At 44.2% G+C, this 16,501-nt stretch overlaps 1 long non-coding RNA gene across 1 annotated transcript in view; it reads right to left on the bottom strand.

Moving 5' to 3' along the window:
- Window positions 1–5,581: 5,581 nt before the first annotated feature.
- The window catches only part of LOC133230132 (uncharacterized), a 37,772-nt gene continuing 26,852 nt past the window's right edge, over window positions 5,582–16,501 (bottom strand). The window contains exon 2 of the long non-coding RNA XR_009730756.1: window positions 5,582–6,556. This is a non-coding gene — a long non-coding RNA (uncharacterized LOC133230132). The remainder of the gene's footprint in view (window positions 6,557–16,501) is intronic.

Below are 16,501 nucleotides of genomic sequence, written 5' to 3'. Positions count from 1 at the left end.
AAAGAGTCAGACACGATTGAGCAACTGAACTGACATTGACCCAGGCTTCAGAAATGGCCCAAGCATCCCCCACCTGCCCAATGGCTGTGAAGACAGCCCTGTGCCAGACTCTTCGGGGTGAGATGACCTGGCAGGGTCTGCCCTGGAGAACCTCAGTAGGAGAGGAAGGATGCATCTATGAGCAACACTGTTAACAGGCGGCAAGTGCCAAGTACATCCATGATGTGGAAACTGAGGTCTGAAAAAGAAGTTACACAGTCTAAGTGTGAAAGCCATGCTATGATTCCTACACCACTTTCACTATGCCTCTCTCTTTCTGAAACGTTCCCCTTCCCTCCTGTGCCCTCCTACCCCTTCTCCTTCCCAGGCTTCCCTCTAGACCACCATCGGCACCCCAAATGCTTGGTTCTCAGTGCTTCCCTTCCTGGAGGGCCATTCGTTCTCTTTGAACCCGTGTTTCATCAAGTGTCTTTCGTGTGTCAAGCCCTGGGCTGGACCGCTGAGATCACCACGTGGGTCCTGACGCAGCGAGAACAGCGGCGTGTCCTCTCTCCTTTACCCTTCTTCCCTCCCGCCTTGCCTTTCCTTCTTCTTTCCTTCCTCCCTCCTTTCTTCTCTCTTTCCTTTCTCCATCCTTCCCTCCAACCCTCCATCCAGTCCCGTACTCCCTGCCCACCGCCTAAGTGCACCTCTGAGCCCCTTGCTCTCATGAGGCTTTCAGGAAGACCCCTCGCTGCCACAGAGGAGGGGATGTACCCTCGGTTTTCTCTCCTCGTTTAGTTTCAGAGCAAAGAAAGAGAACCTCTAACCTGAATGAAACGAAGGGCGTTTTCCTCCTGGTGGCGGAGAATCATTTCACAAGCCAGCGCGCCCTCTGGTGGCCAGAGTCGGGGCCCAGCCGTGGTTGCGTTACCCCGACGAGCTCCTGAGGCTGGGCTTCCCGCGGCATCGCTCCGCCCTCGCTCCGCGCCCCCGCTCTCCTGGTCCCTAGGTGCCACCCTCCCGCGGGGTGTCCCCCTCCGAGACCACCTCCTCCTGGAGCCTTCCGCTGCAGCCCACCTCAATTCGGGAGTCAAAGGCGGCACTCGTACTTGGAGCTTCCCACGTTGTAACAGTGTTGCGCTCCCACGGAACTGGAACCGGGGGTTCACCCAGGCAGACCCTGCCAGGTCGTCTCACCCGCCAGAGAGTCTGGCACGGGGCTCTGTTCACAGCGGCTGGGCTAGGGGTCGGGGGTGGGGGATGCTCGGGCCATTTCTGAAGCCCAGATCAATGAATTACAGATAAACCAGGTACCAGGCGTCACTGGGAGGACGTGGGCCAGGGCTTGCTGGAGCTGAGGGAAGTCTCTCAGAGGCTGGGTATTAGGTTGTCAGATAAAACATAGGACATCCCAGTTAAATTTTAATTTCAGATAAACATAAATGAAAAAAACATTTTTCCCCCTTTGGTTTGTTTAAGTTCCAAATACTGTAGGGTGCACACATACTCAAGCTAAAAAATGTTTTTGTTGTTCGTTTGAAATTTGAATTTAAGTGATGTCCTGTAATTTATTTGCTAAAGCTGGCGACCCTACTGAGTGTAATGGCCATATGGAGCCCATCTGGACAAGGTGGGGGCGAACTAGAGGGAGGCTGGGCAGACAGATCCCCAAAGGAGCCTGGGGCAGGTCAGGTGTGGGGGGGGGTGGGGGGCAGTGGTCTGAGTCTAAATCCTGCTTGGGACCACACAGAACAGTAATGCAAACTTCACATTTTTACATGGAATTTACATCCACATCATGGTGGTGAGGTGTGGGTGAAAACAAGGAGAGCCTTGTCTGTTCTCAAGGTTCTGCTCAAATGCTGACCTTTGCAATCCCCCCTGCTTCCCTGGGACTGTAATCACACACCCATTAGCAACATTGTTACCAGCCAAATACAGATAGACTTTACCCATGTGGGACTTGAGGACTGAAAAAAGTTATACAATGTAAAAGCATCAGTTCAGTTCAGTTCAGTCCCTCAGTCGTGTCCGACTCTTTGTGACCCCATGAATCGCAGCACGCCAGGCCTCCCTGTCCAGCCCTATCATTCCTCCACTACTTTCGCCATTCCTCTCTCTTCCTGAAGTTTCCCCTCGTTCCTGTCCCCTCCCACCAGTGGCCCTCCCTTCAACATCTTCAAACTTGTGTCTGCTGGGCACACCAGCACATACCACAACCAAAATCACCTAGAGCGTATCATCAATAATTGGTGTGAAACGAATGGATGTCAAGAGGAAAAGTTGTAGCATGGGAGGGCTACCTCCAGGCCTACCTTGTAAGGCAGGTAATTGGTGTCAAGTCCCTAGAATGATACCTGGCAACCCAGTCAGTGCTCTGTAAACCTCAGCGCCTTCTTCCGTGACAGCTGTTAAAACACTGATTCCTTAGGGGCGTAGCCACTGATTTTTCTCCTGGAATAATATTGCATTCCACTGTTTTCCCACCTTTGATGGCACCCTTTCACAAGACATTCTGGGGAGATTTCCTTTGCTTTCTGAACAAGGTGAGTCTTGAGAACACAGTGTGATCTCACATTCCCTCAGAGAAACAATCTCCTGGCCTCATTTCCCGGTGACCATGGCTGTGCATCTATGTTTCTAGCAGTATTAGAGCTCGTTTATAATGATTTACAGTAATTACATTGGACAGGAGTTTGATGGCCATTAGGCCTCTTTATTTGGCTGAAAAACATTTGAAGCGTGAAGCTGTGTGAAAGAATCAGCGCCAGCACCATCACGAAACATCCTTGTATTTGGAACCAATTTAGAGTGTCATTTTTGATATCGCAAATTATCCATCTTCGGATTCCAAGTCCTTGGTACCTGTGCTCTCTTGCTCTGGTATCGGGAGGACAGCCAGCGGCTGCAGGCCTGCCCCGGGAGTGAGCAGACAGGCCAGCACCAGCCCTGGGAGCTGAGTTCCCAGGGGACGCTGGGTCACCTAACACTCGGCATTTTCACCAGCATCATTCCACCTCCCGTGAGCAGCAAGGCCCTAGGATAGCTGGAAATGCCATCTAAAGTCCTACTTCAGTGTCCGCTCCTCTTCCCTCCACTCACAGAGTGAAAGGGTAGCCAGGACTGCCACCGGCTGGTACACGTCGATGCCGGCTATTTGGGACTGGCATTCATGCCAGACCTGATGCTCAGTATTTGAATATCACTCAAGCAGAATGGCCATGGAACTGGCTGTGAAGAATCTCTCAAGCTGTGACTATACCATGCCAAAAATGCTGGTTTGAAAAGTGAAAAATTAATAACAGGCCAGATGTTTAATATTCCACAATGACAAATAGAATGTATTTCATCTAGATGTTTCTGTGTAAATATACTCTGGCTTTTTTTCAGATCACTGCAACCTGCCCACACCAACACCTAAGAGATAGTTTCATATGTGTACATTCTTATAAACACAGGAAAAAAGTGGATTCTGCCCAGGAAGAATTGAAGTAAGGCCATGAAAGTGCAAGATTGACCCACGGCCACTGCCATTATCGTGACTGCCCCTGGAAGGGCGCAAGGGCCCCTCCACTCTCTCCAGGGCCCCATGGGAAAATGTCTCTTTCTAAAAGCAAGAACAGCAAGTGCCATATGGTTTGTTTTACCATCATTTTAATGGGAAAGAACAATAAGGGAGCGATTACTGAGCTGAGGAGCTAGCTGCCTGGGCCTGGCAGGTCCGATTCATTTATCCTCCTTTTTTTTTGGAAAACTCAGACTGACTTTAATGATGAGAAATAAAGTGGCTTCCAGCAGCCTCTCTCCACACTAATGGAGCCTGGGCACCCTTTCTTTAAATAGACATTGAAATATGCAAGCGTATCTATGTCATATGAACACCCCTGGACCGAGTTTTGGACACTTTAACTGCTCTTGGTAATTGGATTCTGTACAACTTCAGCCATTTTCCTGTCTCCATTTGCTGGGTGAAATTCATTGTTTTAATATTCACAGTAAACTTAAGGTTTCATTTCACAGAGAAAACCTATGAAACAGAAACTGGAGATAAGGATGGGAAAACTACTTTAGTGTTTGCATGGGTGACTTTAGCATTTCCCTCTCTTTCTGCCTCTGCCTGGGCTGGGGGAGTGCTTATGGGGCCAGCAGACATTGATGGTTTCAGGTCATCTGCTCCCTGTTTCTTCCAAGGCTGAGACGGGAAGCCATTTACCTGAGCCTGGGGAGGGTGATGGCTTCAGCCTCCCTCCAGAGAGATGGCACAAACCTGCAGGCAGGTGTCCACCTGAGTGCCCTGGTCCGGAAGCCAGGGTCCAAGGAGCAGGGACCAAGGGTTTAGTTAACTGCGCACCCTCAGTGCTGACCACTGTCCTCACCCCAGCTGTGGACAGTGGATGCCTGGCTTCCTAGAGCCCGCTACTCTCTCTCCCTGGTACTTTCATCTCCACCCACAGCCAGACATTTCCTCTGAGCCTAAGAGGCAAAATTCCTACTGCCTTCTTGACATCTCCACGTGGATGAGTCAAGCTCAACACGTGCAAACCAAACTCCAGTGCTTCCCCCACCTACTCCCATTCCAGTGCTCCCTGTCCCAGGGAACTGAAAGTCCCAGAAACCTGAAAGTTCACCTGTGTACTTTTGAAATTATCCTTGTCCAACCTGTGTCCCTAAGAACAGATCATGTTGTAATGACGCTGGCATACTTCCAACCTCCAGGATCTACATGAAGAAACCAGGGAAATCCATTCTTCTAGGCAGGGCAGGCTGGAAATGCCAGGAAGGTAGAACACTCCAGGAGCAGCCTTTAGCCACTAACTGATGACACTCTGATTCTTCTGAGCTGTGTGTTTTATCTCATTTCACCAAGCTTCCTGCAGGATTAAGCTCCAGTTGCCCAAAGGCAGGATGGGCTTCACCGACTTGCAATGTGCATGGGACTCCGTTGTTTAAAGGGCCCTGCGCTTGACTAAACACTCTGCTGCTTTCATTCTGAATTTCTCAATAATTTATGATTACAAGGCCTCACATTTTCATTTGTACCAGCCCTGCAAATTGCACAACTGGTCCTGCTAAAAAGGTAGCTGGCTTGAGAAGACACTGGCTGCATTCCCTCCTTCCTTCCATGTCTCTCTTCCCTATTCACCTGTTTGTATTTCCTGAGCCCAAATAAACTACTTGACATGAAGTCCTTGTCTCGGGGTCTGCTTCTGGGGGGAAGCTGACACTGACGTATTCATTTCTCCAGAGTCTGTCCACTGCCCTTGGTTTATCCTCACCTCACCATGACACTGTCCCTCCTGGACTACTGCAGTGGCCTCCCAACTGGTCTCTCCATGTCCACTTCATTCCCTCCAACTCCTTCTCCACAGTAGCCAGAGGGCTGGTTGGTGGGTGGGTTTGAATATAAAGTTAATCATATCACTTTCCTGCTTGAAACATTTTAAGGGTTAATTGCTGAAGCTGGGTGATGGTATTAGGTACCATAAAAGTAATTATGGTGCCAAACCATAAAAGTAATGAAGGTTTCATACCCTGAATTTAAATCATTATAACTAGGCTCAACACATTTAATTAATCAAAATAGGAACCATTACAACCATCACATTTTTGCCAATGAGAGATAAGTTTATTTCTGTAGCATAAAAATCTGTTTCAGGATTTGATGAACTCTTAGAAAGCATTTTCTGCCTCATGCTGGTTGTGGAAGCATTTTCCCTGCAAAAAGTTGTCGTGACGCTTGAAGAAGTGGTAGTCAGTTGGTGAGAGGTCAGGTGACTATGGCAGATGAGGCAAAACTTCATAGCCCAATTCATTCAACTTTCAAAGCGTTGGTTGTGCATTGTGCGGTCGGGTGTGGTCTTGGAGAAGAACTGGGCACTTTCTGTTGACCAATACCAGCTGCCGTTGTTACATTTATCAGTGCATCGATTTGCTGAGCATGCTTCTCAGATGTAATGGTTTCTCTGGGATTCAGAAAGCTGTAGAGGATCAGACAGGTAGCAGACCACCAAACCATGACCTTTTTTTTGGTACAAGTTGGGCTTTGAGATGTGGTCTGGAGCTTCTTTTGGTCCAACCACTGAGCTGGTCATCAACAGCTGTCATATAAAATCTACTTTTCGTCGCATGGAATGGTTTATTGTTGTTGCATAGAATATGAGAAGACGACTCTGGAAAAGGACTTTTTTTTTAAATTTGTGGTCAGCTCATGAGGCTCCCACTTATTGAGCTTTTTCACCTTTCCAATTAGCTTCAAATCCCAAACAACCATAGAATGGTCGACGTTGAGTTCTCGGGCAACTTCTCATGTAGTTGTAAGAGGATCAGCTTTGATAATGGCTCTCAATTGGTCACTGTCAACTTCCAATGACCAGCCACTATGCTCCTCACCTCCCAGACTCTCATCTCCTTTGCAAAACTTCTCAAGCCACTGCTGCACTGTACATTCATTAGCAGTTCCTGGGCCAAATGTGTTGTTGATGTTGCAAGTTGTCTCTGCTGCTTTGCAATCCATTTTGAACTCAAATAAGAAAACCATTCCGATTTCCTTTTTGTCTAATATAATTTTCATAGTCTAAAATACATAAACAGCAAGTCATATTTCATTAGTAAAAAAACATAAAGCAAGAAATGTACATCAAAATGATGAATAACATAACCACATATCTTTAAGAAGGTATTCTAATATCAAATGGCAAAGTTCAAAAACAACAATTACTTTTGCACCAACCTTAATATATAGGAATCTGTGATCTTTTTCTTTCTACTTCTGCATATATTTTTAAAACTCTATAATAAAAGTTAAATGAAAAATAAAGTCTCAATCACTTCTCAATGCTATTATGAGAATAGACAAAATCACAGTGCCCTATGAGGCCTGATGGGCTGACGGCCCTTGTTTTTTTGCAGTCTGTACAGTAGCTGTCCTGGCCTTTCCCCTTACATGTACTGTGTTCTTTTTGGCCTCAGGGCCTCTGCCAGGAATGCCTTCTCTCATAATCTGTACTCCCAACAGTTACCCAGCCCCTCTATTTCTCAGATTTTCCTCATATGTAAAATAAGAATGATACTAGCTTTTACAGCACAGGATTTTCTCATAGTAGTATTATTAGGATAAAAGTGCCTGGAACAAAGAAAACACTCAAAAAACAAAACAAAACAAAAAACCACCAGCTAGTAATATTGTAAAAATGATGCTGCTTCCTCTGGGATTTGAGTAACACTGACGATCCAGGAAGCCTGGTCATGTTTATTCTGAGTTCCCTCAGTGTCTGCACCTCAAGAAGATCGTAGGCCTGCCAGCTGTTGTCTGCCTCCCACTCATTATGGTGAGAATCAAGTTAACTTTAGAGATATCGAGGGCCTACATGCATGAGGCATGATTATAGCATGCTTAAGGGACCCAAGAGGAGTTATATCACTCAGTGAATCAGAAGCCCCAAGGTTCTGCCAGCCTGCTTAACTGGTTTCTTCTAGCTGCTGTTGGCCTTTGATTGGGCAGCCACACTTCCAATCAAGTTCAACCTGAGATTATCAGAATTAACCAGATGTCAAACACTTCCTGTCTGATTCAGCCAGCTTCTTGACCTTCTACGTGGCTCTCTGATTATGAGATTGAAGTGAAGTGAAGCGAAAGTCACACAGTCGTGTCTGACTCTTTGTGATCCCATGGACTGTATAGTCTGTGGAATTCTCCAGGCAAGAATACTGGAGTGGGTAGCCTTTCCCTTCTCCAGGGGATCTTCCCAACCCAGGGACTGAACCCAGGTCTCCTGCATTGTGGGCAGATTCTTTACCAGCTGAGCCACAAGAGAAGCCCAAGAATATTGGAGTGGGTAGCCTATCCCTTCTCCAGAAGATCTTCCCAACCCAGGCATCGAACCGGTGTCTCCTGCATTGCAGGCAGATTCTTTACCAACTGAGCTATGAGGGAAGCCCTGAATGAGATTGATACCCTTATTAAAAAGACCCCAGAGAACTCCCTTGTCTGTTTGGCCATGTGCAGTTACAGGACAGCTGTCTATGAACCAAAGAAGCAAATCCTCACCAGACACCAAATTTACTTTAATCTTGATCTTCTCAGCCTTCAAAAAGGTGCGAAATAAATGTTTATTGTCTAAGCCAGCTAGTGTATTGTTATAGCAGCCTAAATGGACTGACACAAGTACCAAGTGCCTAATAATGTCTAGTTTCTGTGCAAACCTTTTGAGATCATCCCAAAGTTACTATTCTTAGAGGTTCTAAGGTTCAGAAGAGTCTGGAAACCTGCTCCAGGTCCCACCAGGAAGATTCAAAACCAGATCTATCTGGCCCTAAGCCTAAATTCTTTCTCCAGGGTTCAGCAATTCTCAAACTCAATATTCCTAGGCTCCCTACACCCACTGCTAATTCAGTAAATTAGGAATTTGTATAAATTCCCAGGCCTGGGTATTTGTATTTTTAAAGTCCCCTGTGTGACTCTGAAGATCATCTAAGTTTGAGGACCATTTGTGGGGGCCACTGTATTCCCCCAAATCCAAACAAAATGGCCCCATGAGGCTGTTCATGAGCTGGGCCCAAGTTCACCATTCACTGTAAACAATTAGTTAGCCACTGTATTTTACATCATGCCTGTCTTATTTCAAATCAAGTCTTTCGACATCTAAACAGAAAAAGTCCTTTATTTATTGACCAAATCCCTGTCGTAAGACAGCATTTGTTCTGTGACTACATGCACTGCAGACCCCTCTGGTGCTGTGCCCTCTCTCATACTGTAGCTGCCGAGAAACAGAAATTGAGCATCTTTCATCTTATCTGTACAGAAAGACACATAATACATGCCTCAGCCCAGCACACGTGGCTTGATAGGAAGAGATGTCTGCCTTGTCATCCTCCAAGATTAGTTCCTGGAGTTCTAGAGGCTCCTTTCTGGCATGGAAGTTAGAGCAAGAGCAGCTTTAAAGATACAGTTTTATGCCCTCAAAGGCATTAATAGACTGGAATCATGTAGGAGCTTTCTAGAACAGAACCATGTCTGCAGTCAGAGCTGCGAGTATGAACCAATTCAGGAGAGAAGTTGCTGCTTATGAATAGGGACTTGCTGAGTTTATAAATGGATTTTTTAAATGAACTTCTTGTCCCACCTCTGATTTCAGGACTGGAGCGTGCTAGATTATGCTTCTAATGCCTTTCCCAATTCAAAAATTATGTTTACAATAAGAACCACTTTTAATAAGTCAAGGAATTTATCTAAAGACTTATTTCATGCAGACTGCATTCCTCTCTATTCAAACACTATAACCCTCTTGTTCCACTACCTTCTACAGAAAGCCTCAAGGAGCAATCACTAACTTAATAGCTAAAATAAATGTTTAAATTCTCTGTATTAAAAATAATAATGTTGCTAAATTTAAACTTTAAAAAAAATTATTGGCTCTCCTGATAAGTCTCTTTCCTTCAGAGTTGGCCAGAAAATATATTTTAAATGCCCCCACAGAGTTAAAAAAAACTCACTAGGAAAGGCAGACACATGATTCTGACAGTATAAATGATGATAAAACTTTTTAATGAAGAGCAAAACTCAGTCAATTATCTCCTGTCTGTTCTATGCCAGGAAATGTGTTTGATCTTTTCCCGGTGATTTGTGTTGCTTCTTACTAAACTAATTCGGTTTGCCTGATCAAGACTGTATGTTTACCACCTTCATCAGTGGAAGTTAACTTAGTTCCTACATGTATGGGGATGTCCCTGGTGGCTCAGTGGTAAAGAACCTGCCTGCCAATACAGGAGATACAGGTTCAATCTCTGGGTCAGTAAGACCCCCTGGAAAAAGAAATGGTACTGGGAATACTCCAGTATTCTTGCTTGGGAAATCTCAAGGAGCATGGTGAGCTACAGTCCACGGGGTCACAAAAGAGTCAGACATGACTTAGCAACTAAACAAGTACAACTCCATGTATGGTGGAGACGAATAATGTATGGAGTGTGGTTGGCCTTGCTTGTCTGGACATCATATCACTTGGACTTGGGGACCAGCGACACACTAAGTACTAGCCCCAGGTTTTAGCCACTGTGACCTTTTCGCTAGGGTCACTAGACTGCCACTATATGGACATAAACCAAAGGCACATTGAGGAAGGGACTTGACTGAGCTAGGGATGGGGAGACGTGGAGGCGTTTCACCGAGAGGGGACTTTGCAGCCACACCTTGAAGGATGACTAGACCAACTGGCTGATCACGTCTCAGAGACTGAATAGCCAGCCAACTGCGGCACAGCCAGTGCAACCATTTCATGCTGCAGAGCCAGTGCAGTTGAATTCTCTCTCCTTGCAAAAGTCCTCTCCTCTGAAGGAAAATGTTACTGGCAAGAGATTTCTGCTGGCACACATCCTCAACTTTCTAATTCCCAGTCTCCATGATTTCCTTTGCTCACCCAGTGGACTGGCTCAGGCAGCACATCCGTGGCTGTGGTGACAGGGAGCACTTCCCTCCCGTTCTCCTTGTGATTGTCCATTAGCACAATCAGCCCCCAGGCAGGACAGGACCCTGCGGGCAGCTCTCTTGTCAGCTTGACTGTGTCCCCCTGCCCAGTACTCATTTTCAGCTACTCGAATCTTTCTTAAGTCTACCTACAACCAGTGTCCTGTGCAGACTCGGGAGAAAAGACGTCCAGTGGGCCACCAAGGTCTTAGGACTCGGGGCTGAGTCTTGGTCCAGGCATCTGAAAAGTGGTGATCTCTTTGGTCAAGGCTCCAAAACCATTTCCAAATGGTACTCCTTGTGTGTGATGGGCTCCATTTTAAGAACACTCAATTTATGAAAACCTGAATTGACAAAACAAATACCTCAAAGGCACATATGTTTGACTCTACATTCAGGCAGCTTCTTCAATCTGAGATTCTTGTATTTCATCAAGTCTGACTATTCTTTTTCTGTAGGGTCATTTCTCTTGTTGCTTAGCTATCTCAGATTCTCAGGGGTACTAATTTTTTTGTGATTGTGTCTGCTGATATTCTCTAATGGTCTATGAATTTCACATGTGAGCTCATCTTTCCCAGGGGAGTTGTGTGTGTGTGTGTGTGTGTGTGTGTGTGTGTGTGTGCACATGCGTGTACACACACACACACACATTTTCTCACATGTTATACCCTTGTGTGCATGCTCAGTCATGTCTGATTCTTTGCAAATGTCTGTGTGTATGCCCTCACACATGTTCTATGGACTGTGGTATGTGAAAATGGCCAAACAGAGCAAGTCTAAGTTCTTCTTTGCTGGACACCCAAGTATTTCACCTGTCTGTGGTTAGTTTCTCTCAATTTATTGGCTCTATATTGCTAAAACAAGCAGGAAGAGTAAATTTGGATTCCACATCCTTGCATGGAGAAGGTTTGGGGTTTCAATTTCTCAAGAAGCTCCCTTTTTTCCATCCAGAGTCTTGACAAGATAAACCCCCATGCTAGGGCATGTGTGTAGTGTTTTGGGTTCCCTAATCACAGAGATGCTGCCATTTCAAACCCAAGTTTACACAGGTGTCAATTCCAGGTCCCCACCACTTGTGGTTGAAGGCCATGTCCCTGTCTGACTGTGACCAATGAACTGTTTCAGTCAGTATCAAGGTCCACTGTCCCTGGGCCATCATGGCACTGACTTTCATGAGCAGCAATCTCGTGTGAACTCCTCTTCATTGCTGGCACCCAGGGAAATCTGTTTATTTTGTGCTTGCCCTTGAATTTGAACTTTTCAAAAAATATTTTATGTTACTATTTAAAGTGGGCTTCCCTTGTGGCTCAGCTGGGAAAGAATTCGCCTGCAATGAGGAGACCTGGGTTCGATCCCTGGGTTGGGAAGATCCCCTGGAGAAGGGAAAGTCTACCCACTCCACTATTCTGGCCCGGAGAATTCCATGGACTGTATAGTCCATGAGGTCACAAAGAGTTAGGCACAAGTTAAAGCAAGAGGGTGGACTCCACATTAGTTCATCATACTGTATACTGAAATCCAAACCAGAAGTAATACGTTAATGGTAAAATAGTTCAACAAACAATTACAGAGGGCCAGACAGCTTCACTGATGAATTCTACCAAACACTGAAAGAAGAATTAATACCAATCCCTCTCAAATTCTTCCAAAAAATGGAAGAGGAAGGAGTACTTCCAAACTCATTTCTCAAGGCCAGCATTACTCTGATCTCAAAACCAGTACATCACAAGAAAAAAATTAAAGATCAATATCCTTCATGAACATAGATCCAAAAATCTTTAGCAAAATATTATCAAACTGAATTCAACAATATGTTAAAAGGATCATATGACAGAAGCAGAAGATATTAAGAAGAGGTGGTAACAATACACAGAAGAACTGTACAAAAACGATCTTCACAACCCAGATAATCATGATGGTGTGATCACTCACACTCACCTAGAGCCAGACACTGTGGAATGTGAAGTCAAGTGGGCCTTAGGAAACATCACTGTGAACGCTAGTGGAGGTGATGGAATTTCAGTTGAGCTATTTCAAATCCTAAAAGATGGTGCTGTGAAAGCACTGCACTCAATATGTCAGCAAATTTGGAAACCTCAGCAGTGGCCATGGGACTGGAAAAGGTCAGTTTTCATTCCAATCCCAAAGAAAGGCAATGCCAAAGAACGCTCAAACTCCCACACAACTGCACTCATCTCACACACTAGCAATGGCACCCCACTCCAGTACTCTTGCCTGGAAAATCCCATGGATGGAGGAGCCTGGTAGGCTGCAGTCCATGGGGTCGCTAAGAGTCGGACATGACTGAGTGACTTCACTTTCACTTCTTACTTTCATGCATTGGAGAAGGAAATGGCAACCCACTCCAGTGTTCTTGCCTGGAGAATCCCAGGGACAGGGGAGCCTGGTGGGCTACCATCTATGGGGTTGCACAGAGTCAGACACGACTGAAGCGACTTAGCAGCAGTAGCAGCAGCACACACTAGCAAAGTAATGCTCAAAATTCTCCAAGCCAGGCTTCAGCAATACATGAACCGTGAACTTCCAGATGTTCAAGCTGGTTTTTAGAAAAAACAGAGGAACCAGAGATCAAATTGCCAACGTCTGCTGGATCATCGAAAAAGCAAGAGAGTTCCAGAAAAACATCTATTTCTGCTTTACTGACTATGCCAAATCCTTTGACTGTGTGGATCACAATAAACTGTGGAAAACTCTGAAAGAGATGGGAATACCAGACCACCTGACCTGCCTCTTGAGAAACCTATATACACGTCAGGAAGCAATAGTTAGAACTGGACATGGAACAACAGACTGGTTCCAAACAGGAAAAGGAGTACATCAAGGCTGTATATTGTCACCCTGCTTATTAACCTTATATGCAGAGTACATCATGAGAAATGCTGGGCTGGAGGAAGCACAAGCTGGAATCAAGATTTCTGGGAGAAATATCAATAACCTCAGATATGCAGATGACACCATCCTTCTGGCAGGAAGCAAAGAAGAACTATAGAGCCTCTTGATGAAAGTGAAAGTGGAGAGTGAAAAAGTTGGCTTAAAGCTCAACATTCAGAAAACTAAGATCATGGCACCCGGTCCCATCACTTCATGGGAAATAGACAGGGAAACAGTGGCTGGCTTTATTTTGGGGGGCTCTAAAACCACTGCAGATGGTGATTGCAGCCATGAAATTAAAAGACGCTTACTCCTTGGAAGGAAAGTTATGACCAACCTAGACAGCATATTAAAAAGCAGAGACATTACTTTGTCAACAAAGGTCTGTCTAGTCAAGGCTATGGTTTTTCCAGTGGTCATGTATGGATGTGAGAGTTGGACTGTGAAGAAAGCTGAGCACTGAAGAATTGATGCTTTTGAACTGTGGTGTTGGAGAAGACTCTTGAGAGTCCCTTGGACAGCAAGGAGATCCAACCAGTCCATTGTAAAGGAGATCAGTCCTGGGTGTTCATTGGAAAGACTGATGTTGAAGCTGAAACTCCAGTACTTCGGCCACCTGATGTGAAGAGCTGATTCATTTGAAAAGACCCTGATGCTGGGAAATATTGAGGGCAGGAGGAGAAGGGGATGACAGAGGATGAGATGGTTGGATGGCATCACCGACTCAATGAACATGAGTTTGGGTGGACTCCGGGAGTTGGTGATGGACAGGGAGGCCTGGCGTGCTGCTGTTCTCGGGGTCACAAAGAGTCGGACACGACTGAGAGACTGAACTGAACTGATACCATAATCACACGAGATTTGTTTATGAAATGCAAGGATGGTTTAACATTTGTAAATCGTTGTTATACACCACATTATCAAAATGAAGGATTAAAATTATACAATCATCTCAATAGATACAGGAAAATCTTTTGAGAAAATCCAGCATTCCATTTATGATAAAATCTCTGAACAAGTAGGTATAGAGAAAATATACCTCCATATGATAAAAGCTATGTAAAAGACAAGCCTATAGTTAACATCAAACTCAGTGGTGAAAAGCTGAAAGTTTTTCCTCTAAGATAAAGAATAAAACAGGGGTGTCCATTTTGCCACTCTTATTCAATGAAGTTTTAGGGGGGAGGAACAAAGTATTGGAAGCTCTAGCCATATCAATCAGAAAAGAAAAAGAAATAGAAGATCTTCAAATTGTAATGGAAGAAGTAAAACTGTCACTATTTGCAGATGATATGATACTATATGAGGCCATCCCTGGTGGCTCAGTAGTAAAGAATCCACCTGCAACGCAGGAGTCTCAGGAGACAGGTTCGATCCCTGGCTTGGGAAGATCCCCGGGATAGGGGCACTCCAGTATTCTTCCCTGTGGAATCCCATGGACAGAGGAACCTGGAGGGCTACAGTCAATAGGACTGAAAAGAGTCAGAAGCTACTGAAGTGTCTTGGCATGCACACATGCATGATACTCTACATAGAAAATCCTAAATATGTCACAGAAAAACTACTAGTGCTCATCAATAAAGCCAGAAAAGTTGTAGAATATGAAATTAATATGCAGAAATCTGCTGCATTTCTAAACATTAATGACAAACTATCTGAAAGAGAAATTAAGGAAACAATCCCATTTACAAGGTATCAAAAAGAATAAAGTACCTAGGAATAAATCTACCTGAGGAGATAAAAGACGTGTACTGAGAAAACATTAAGACACTGATGAAATAAAATGAAGATGACATGAACAGATGGAAAGGTATACGGTATTCATTAATTGGATTAGTTAATAGTTTAAAATGACCATACTACCCAAGGCAATCTACAGATTCAATGCAACCGCTAATACAATATCGATGGTATTTTTCACAAAAACCCAAACAATCCAATCAGAAAATGGGCAGTAGATCTGAATAGACATTTTTTCCAAAGAAGATATACAGATGGCTAACAGATATATGAAGAAATGCCCAACATCACTAATTATTAAAGAAATGCAAATTGAAATAACAATGACGTATTACTTCACCCCTCAGAATGACTATCATCAAAAAGTCTACAAATAACAAATATTGGTGAGGATGTGGAGAAAAGAGAACCCTGGTTCACTATTGATGGGAATGTAAATTGGTGCCACATAATGGAAAATAGTATACAGCTTCCTCAAAAAACTAAAAATAGAACTACAAGATGATCCAGCAATTCCAACCCTGGGTATATATCCAAAAAAACCCCACTAATTTGAAAAGATATATGCACCTCAATGTTCATACATTTATACATACAATGGAATATAACTCAGCCACAAAAAGGAATGAAATCTTGGGACTTCCCTGGTGGTCTAATGGTTAAGAATCAGCCTTGAAATGCAGGGGATGCAGGTTCAAACCCTGGTTGGGGAACTAAGATCCACCATCCCACATGCCACGCAACATGGCCAGAAAAAACAATGTGTGGACCTGGGAGAGATTATGCTCAGTCAACAAGGAGAGACAAATGCTGTATATGTTCACATATTTTTAACATAAGAAAAATTAAAATATAAATATAATAGAGCAGAAGCAGACTCTTCGAATAAATTAGTGGTTACCAGTGGTGAGAGGGTTTCTGAAAAGAGACAATACAGAGAAAAAGGATCTTAAGGAACAAACTACTAGGTATAAAATAAATAAGATACAGGATGTAATGTACAGCACACGGAATATGACCAATATATTCTAATAACATTAAATGCAGTATAACCGATAATAATATTGAGTCATTATGTTGTATATTTGAAACTAATGCAACATTATAAATCAACTACACTTTGTAGTTCTACCAAGTTAGATCTTAGGGTTGTGATAGATTTACCACGGCAATGTAGGATATTAAGAATAGGAGAGATGAGGTGAAGGGTTTGTGGGAACCCTCTGTAGTATCTCTGTAACTGTTCCGTAAATTTAAAACTCTTCTTAGTTTATGAAGCCCATCTTCCCCTCTAAAAAGGATGGCCAATATATGCTTTCTTCTGGATCTCTGATCAGTTAGAGACTAGGCAGAGTCTGCTCCTTTTTGGATGTATGGGTAGATCAACCTTGAGTATCCTTATTTCTCAACATTTTTGCCCTTTAAGTC

The sequence above is a fragment of the Bos javanicus genome, chromosome 18 (genome assembly GCF_032452875.1).
Source record: "Bos javanicus breed banteng chromosome 18, ARS-OSU_banteng_1.0, whole genome shotgun sequence".
NCBI lineage: Eukaryota > Metazoa > Chordata > Mammalia > Artiodactyla > Bovidae > Bos > Bos javanicus.
Note: the sequence above shows the minus strand (reverse complement) of the source record. Positions and strands in the feature narration are given on the sequence as shown.